The following is a 7361-nucleotide window of genomic DNA, read 5'->3' as shown; positions in this document are numbered from 1 at the left end:
TGATGTGGTTGACACAGATACTAAACCTGAGTAATGTGATAGAGACTGACAGGCAGAGGGAACTTCAGATGGCAGTGGGAGGGCATGGGAGACAGCTCTGAGCCTAGACCTGAAGGAGAAGAAAGGGACAGGACAGCATCGTAAACGAGCTGCCAAGGGACATAGGGTAAGAGCAGGACAATGACCTGAGACAGGAAGGGTTTCGGAGTTTGGGAAAAGAGAAAAGCAAAGGTGACTGGGGCAGAGGGAGTCAGGAGATGAGGGCAAGCTGCCAGGAGGAGGCTGGACACTGGCAGGGGCCCTGGACACAGGGCTGTGGAGCCACAGTGAGGAGCTGGGCTTTTGTCCTGGGGAACCCGGGAAGCCGGTGGAGGGTTCCCTGCCAGGGACCGAATGACCTGCTTTGGATTTAGCTGTGCTCTCCTCACAGTGAAAACATTTTCCCAGAGTTACCCTGAGAAGGTCTGAGATGAGTACGAAGATGTGCCTGAATTCTGACATGGGGGGCTGGAAGGGCTAATGGGGAGGGCTGGTCTTTATCGCCCCATCCTTGAGAATTAGAGAAGTGTCTTTCACACACCTGGGCTAAAGAAGCTTCTTTTGCAAGGTTCTGATGCCATTAATTCCTAACATTTAATTTTTCCTTACGAGAAAAGTACAGTAACATTTACCAAATGCAGCAGTGTAAACACACAACTACTGACCTTGAAAACAGGGAGGCCGAGGTGGGCGGATCACCTGAGGTCAGGAGTTGGAGACCAGCTTGGCCTACATGTAGGAACCCCGTCTCTACTAAAAATACAAAAATTCTCCAGGCGTGGTGGTGCACGGCTGTAATCCCAGCTACTCAGCAAGGCTGAGGCAGGAGAATCGCTTGAACCCAGGAGGTAGAGGTTGCGGTGAGCCAAGATCCCGCCATTGCACTTCAGCCTGGGCAACAAGAACAAAACTGCATCTCAAAAAAAGAAAAGGAAAGGAAACAAAACAGGAGGGAAAGAGGGTCCGCTGTCGAACTAAGACATAAGCAAATTCTTTCAATCAAGAATACATGGGTGGTCAGGTGTGGTGGCTCATGCCTGTTTTCCCAGCACTTTGGGAGGTCAAGGTGGGTGGATCACCTGAAGTCAGGAGTTTAAGATCAGCCTGGCCAACATGCTGAAACCCTGTCTCTACTAAAAATATAAAAATTAGCTGGGTTCCATCCACAACTTATTTAACCTCTTGTTGCTCCTTCTCCCCAATCTTTAGATCATCCTCAATCTCCATCTATTTCTGCCTCTTCTCCCATCTCTGCGCCTCCTGAGCTCTCCCTGTTAAATTCTCTCTTTCCCATTATACCCCCCAGCCAGTCCCCCTCAGTCCAATAACCCTTCTGCCAGGTTGAGCAGGGCCCCTTCCTCCTTGTCTGGGGCCTCCTGCTCTGAGCCACCTTGTTTTCCTTTTAGCTGAGGGCACTTGTCCTTCTAATGTCCTGTTTCTTTACAATAAGCACACTGGTTATGCTGCAAGCTCTGACAGCCAGGCTGAGTCTCTTTCCCAGGGCCCCCCTTCCCTTGCCTCTTTGGGGGGACCCCTCTGATTGCTGCAGCTAACAGGTCGGCGTTTCGCTGGGCCCAACGTTCATTCTCTTTGCTGTTTTCCTTACGGCTTACTGCGTCCCTGTTTACAAACACCTGGTTAACTATTTCTAATAACTGTGACGTATTCATCCCTGCAAACCCGGCCTGTTTCTGCAGTTTTCTTCTAATGTTTTCTGCGCTTTGACTAAAGCCATGTTAATCATGCGCTGATCTTCAGGGCTGTCGGGATGGAAGGGAGTAGACATACGATGGGCCTCACATAGCCTCTCGGAAAATTGTGCTGGGCTTTCTTCTTTTCCCTGGATGACCTCAGAGGCCTTGTTAACGTTTGTGGCCTTCCGGGCTCCCTCTTTCATCCTTCCAGGAGAGCTGCCTGTGTCGGTTCAGCCTTTGCACGTCCTCTCTTTCATCTGGGTCCCACCGGGGGTCGGTTCCTGGGAACTGGGTCCTTACATACTCTTGGGGGTTTTGGTAACCAGCCGGTGCCTGTTCCTCCAGCCACTTAGTCGCTGCTTGGAGCTCTCTCCACCTTTCATCTGTGTTACAGAGGAACATGAGCAGCTGGTGGCAATCAGCCTAAGTGGGGTTATGGGTCTGGATAATAGTTTGGAGCAAATCAGTTAGAGCTTGTGGCTTTTCCGTATAGGATGGGGTAGTGTTTTTCCAGTTGAGAAGGTCGACAGAGGTGAAAGGCTGGTACACAAAACACGCCTCTCCACCATGTGCCCATCCTCCTCTATCCCAGTACACCGCTGCTCTCTCAGGGGCATTTGCATCCCAGTTTTGGTTGAGCTGCCAAGGGAGGGGTTTCTCCTGAGGCTTCACATCCTCTCTTGTCTACTCTGGGTGTCCTAGGGATATGTTTGTCTTGCAGAGATGCAAGCACTGTGGGCTCAGGAGTGGGGAGCGTCTCTCCCTGGTAAGGGGAAGGCACCACCGGGATCACTGGTGCCATCTCCTGCAATGGGTCTTCTGGTGTTGGGTCAAACAGAACTTCAGGAATTGACTTCCGTTGGCAGGTGGAGCGAGATCCTTCCTTGACTATCTGTCCCTTTGCTACTAGCACTGCTGCTCCCTGTCCTCTTAGCCACTGTGGGGGGTCTAGCACCAGCTGTAACCAAGTGTCTATGTGTGGGAACTGGTCTGAGGGTCCTGACTTACCAGTTACCTTGTGCCGCACCTTAGAAACAAGGGACCCGTCCAGGCTTCCTTCTGATGGCCAACTTACTTCTACTGCTGGCCAATCTATTTCACACTAAGTTCTAAGTTTTCCTGGTATCATAGCAACCCCATAGTCTCCACGAAATCCCTTCTTAAAATTTTTCAACACAGTCCCTTGCGGAGTGGGCTTACTTTGTGTCTGACCCATGTTTCCTTGAGACAAAACACACTAACACCACACGCACACCACAGAACAAAGGACGGGTTAAAAGGGCACACACGCACTTTTTCAGTTTACACCAAACCAGAATCAAAACCAAAATCAGTGTATCTAGAAATCCAAGCCAGGTCAAAACCAAATCCAAAGTATCAAGCAATTCAAGTCAAGTCAAAAACCAAGGTGCTGGTACAGGCACACCGTGGGTGATCAGGCCACACTTCCACTCAAATGGAGGGGACAAGTTCCAAAGACCAGTGTTACCAAGTTTCAGAGTTTCAGACTTAAAGTGCTAGTTCCTTCCCAGTGCTCAGCCCCTGAGTTGCTCCTCTGCGGGGGCCTGCTGTGCACCGCTCTGACGGGCTTTCCACCGGGGCAACTGCCTACCCGGGAGCGCTCTCAGGATCCACATGGCTCAAGCTGGCCGAGTCCCCCACATGGATGTTCCACAAGGCAGGCCTGAGTGGCCTCAGGGGCTGCCTCGTTAATCACCTCGCTTCCCAGTCAGGAAACCAAGAAATGTAGCAGGAGGAGCAACAGACAAGACTCCTCAGACACCGGATTAAAGAAGGAAGAAGTTTTTATTCGACCGGGAGCGTCAGCAGACTTACGTCTTAAGAGCCAAGCTCCCCAAAGAAAAGAGTTCCTGGCCCTTTTAAGGGCTTACAGCTCTAAGTGGTTCCACGTGAAAGGGTTGTGTTAGATTGAGAGCACATGTGGTTAGAGTTGGGGGTTAATCTTTTAACCTCAGGTCTGGTCATCAGTGGCACTGGCTGGTCTTGCCACTGACTTCATTCCTGTTTGCAACTTTTACTTCCTCCTCCTCCTCTTCAGAAACAGGCGACAGTAAGAGAAATAGCTTCTCTCCTTACCTCGGCCTCCCAAAGTGCTGGGATTACACGCATGAGTCACCATGCCGGGCCCAAGAAATACTCTTTGCCTTTTAAATGTTGAGAAAATACAATTGAAAACTAAAAAAATCTTCCCCAGATGAAAAATCATCTTCACTATGAAAACAGAGAAAGAAAGAAAAACCATTTTATTGATAAAGAGCCTTAGACCTGAATGTGATGGGAAATAGAGACAAACAGCTGAGAGGTTGAAAACAGAGAAAGAAACTTCACTGTTCTGTACAACCCTTTAGGTCCATGTTTTCTTTTTTCTTTTTCTGGAGACAAGAGTCTCACTGTTACCCACGCTAGAGTGCAGTGGCGCGATCTCGGTTTACTGCAACCTCCGCCTCCTGGGTTCAAGCAATTCTCCTGTCTCAGCCTCCCGAGTAGCTGGGATTACAGGCACCTGCTACCACGCTGGGCTAATTTTTGTATTTTCAGTTAAGATGGAGTTTCACCTTCTTGGTCAGGCTGGTCTCAAACTCCTGACCTCAGGTGATCCACCACCTCGGCCTCCCAAAGTGCTGGGATTACAGGTGTGAGCCACCGTGCCTGGCCTAAGTGCATGTTTTCAAGATAAACACTAATCAGTCCTCAGGAAAGAGGGCTTGACAACACCCTTGGTCACACATAGTTCATCCTGGCTCTACTTGGTAACGGAGGTGACCATCCGTGTCAGCTAATTAGCTTCATGCAGAGGACGGGGGGAAAACGCTAACCCATGTCGTTTTGGCAAGTGTGATATGAAAACATAGCGACAGGTGCCCTCTCTAGTGAGGCCCCTACAATCCGACAGAAACTGATGTCAGCAACAAATAATAAAATTTAGAATACATGGTTAAGTATAGAGTTTATGTGAACACAAAGCTTGAGGATAGCCACCTGGAAACCTCAACTCCAAACGAAGGGGGTCCATGTTCCCAAGTAGAGGTGTTAATGTTTCACACACAGGGAAAGGTAGAGAACCTTTAGCAGAATCACCACATTTTCCATTCAAGACCAGTGCATAGGTTATAGCAACTTGATTGGTGACAGATTAATACACTTAAACGAAGGTTACTTTATCACTCCAGAAGAAGGGACAATGATGCCAGGAGGTCTTGTCTCTGGGGCTGCTTAGTCTTCCTAATTATTTACAGGAAAACTTTTTTTTATTTTTTGACACAGAGTCTCACTCTGTCACCCAGGCTGGAGTGCAGTGGTGCGATCTCGGTTCGCTGCAAGCTCCGCCTCCCGGGTTCAAGCGATTCTTCTGCCTCAGCCTCCCAAGTAGCTGGGACTACAGGCACGTGCCACCATGCTCGGCTAATTTTTGTATTTTTAGTAGAGATGGGATTTCACCATATTGGCCAGGCCGGTCTCAAACTCCTGACCTCTTGATCCACCAGCCTCAGCCTCCCAAAGTGCTGGGATTCCAGGCTTGAGCCTCCTTGCCTGGCCAAAACTTTTTTTTTTAATTGATATTAGGAAACTGAATTGTATACCTTTTTTTTTTTCTCGGTATGGAGTCTTGCTCTGTCGCCCAGTCTGGGGTGCAGGGGCATGATCTCGGCTCACTGCCATCTCCACCTCCCTTGTTCAAGCAGTTCTCCTGCCTCAGGCTCCCAAGTAGCTGAGAATACAGGCGTGCTCCACCACGCCTTGTAATGGCTTTGTATGTTTACTAGAGACGGGGTTTCATCAAGTTAGCCAGGCTGGTTTCTCAAGTGATCTGCCCGCCTCCGCCTGCAAAAATGCTGGGATTACAGGCTTGAGCCACCGCACCTGGCCAGAAAAACTCTTAAAAGTTGCGCCTGCGGCCGAGTGCGATGGCTCACGCCTGTAATCCCAGCACTTTGGGAGGCCGAGGCGGGTGGATCACAAGGTCAGGAGATCGAAACTATTCTGGCTAACACGGGGAACCTGTCTCTACTAAAAATACAAAAAAAGTAGCCAGGCGTGACGGCAGGTGCCTATAGTCCCAGTTACTGGGGAGGCTGAGGCAGGACAACGGCATGAACCCTGGAGGAGGAGCTTGTAGTGAGCCGAGATGGCGCCACTGCACTCCAGCCTGGGCGACAGGGCGAAACTCTGTTTCAAAAAATAAAAAATAAAAAGTTGCGCCTGCATGCCATTGGACTTTGGTTGCATGACCACCTTCATCTCAAGGCTCAGAATTATTTAAAGGTCCATAGCTTTTAACGTGAAATATTTGACGTTTGAATTATTTAATTTCCTACTGAGTTACAGGTACTATCTCCCTTGTTGTTTGCCTTTCAAAGAGAGCTCCCAAGTCTTTCTGAAATACATCCCTGGATCATTAAACTGAAAAAAAGTTCGGTTACTTTCTAAAAAATACCACTTCAGGCCAGGCGCTGTGGCTTAAGCCTGTAAACCCAGCGTTTTGGAAGGCCGAGGCGGGCAGGTAGCCTGAGGTTGAGAGTTCAAGACCAGCATGACCAATATGGAGAAACCCCATTTCTACTATAAATACAAAAATTAGCCAGGAGTGGTGGCACGCGCCTGTAGTCGAGTTACTTGGGAGACTGAGGCAGGAGAATCACTTGAGCCCAGGAGACAGAGGTTGTGGTGAGCCGAGATTGCGCCATTGCACTCCAGCCTGGGCAACGAGTGAAACTCCGTCCCAAAAACAAAAAAATAATAACAATAATAAATACGGCCAGGTGCAGAGGCTCGCTTAGGTGAGAGTCTGTCTTAAAAAAAAAAAAAGAAAGCTACCACTTACACAGTAGGGCATTCTCAAAAACAACGGGAATGCCTCCTTTTTCTTTTGTCTTTCAAGGTGTGATTTGTGACTGAAAACTTTTTCACATTCTTCACGTTTGTAATGTTTCTCTCCAGTATGAAGTCTATGATGACGTGCAAGGTGTCCTTCCTGATTAAAAACCTCGCCACATGCATTATACTTGTAAGGATTCTCTCCAGTATGAATTGCCTTATGAATTACAAGGGCTGAATTTCAACCAAAGATCTTGTTACACTCACTACACTTGTAAGTCTTCCCTCCAGTATGAAGTCTACAATAGTATTTAAAAGATGACCTCTGACTGAAGGTCTTGCCACACTTATAACAATTGTAAGGTTTCTTACCAGAGTAACATCTACTATGGCATACAGGGTATCACTTCTGATTGAAGACTTTGTCACATACATCACATTTATATTTTTTCTACCCTAAATGGATTATCTGATGTTTCCTTAAGAGTGAGCTCTAGCCGGGCGCTGTGGCTCAAGCCTGTAATCCCAGCACTTTGGGAGGCCGAGACGGGCGGATCACAAGGTCAGGAGATCGAGACCATCCTGGCTAATACGGTGAAACCCCGTCTCTACTAAAAAATACAAAAAACTAGCCGGGCGATGAGGTGGGCGCCTGTAGTCCCAGCTACTTGGGAGGCGGAGGCAGGAGAATGGCGTAAACCTGGGAGGCAGAGTTTGCAGTGAGCTGAGATCCGGCCACTGCACTCCAGCCTGGGCAACAGAGCCAGACTCCATCTCAAAAAAAAAAAAAAA

At 48.6% G+C, this 7361-nt stretch overlaps 3 protein-coding genes across 3 annotated transcripts in view; all 3 read right to left on the bottom strand.

Moving 5' to 3' along the window:
• LOC111528918 (zinc finger protein 468) overlaps window positions 1-7361 on the bottom strand; it is a 183006-nt gene that overhangs the window by 80138 nt on the left and 95507 nt on the right. The window lies entirely within an intron of this gene.
• LOC111528925 (zinc finger protein 888) overlaps window positions 1-7361 on the bottom strand; it is a 97309-nt gene that overhangs the window by 13900 nt on the left and 76048 nt on the right. The window lies entirely within an intron of this gene.
• LOC111528915 (zinc finger protein 28) overlaps window positions 1-7361 on the bottom strand; it is a 163364-nt gene that overhangs the window by 122737 nt on the left and 33266 nt on the right. The window lies entirely within an intron of this gene.

This window comes from Piliocolobus tephrosceles, chromosome 21 (assembly GCF_002776525.5).
Source record: "Piliocolobus tephrosceles isolate RC106 chromosome 21, ASM277652v3, whole genome shotgun sequence".
In the NCBI taxonomy this organism is placed as follows: Eukaryota; Metazoa; Chordata; class Mammalia; order Primates; family Cercopithecidae; genus Piliocolobus; species Piliocolobus tephrosceles.
Note: the sequence above shows the minus strand (reverse complement) of the source record. Positions and strands in the feature narration are given on the sequence as shown.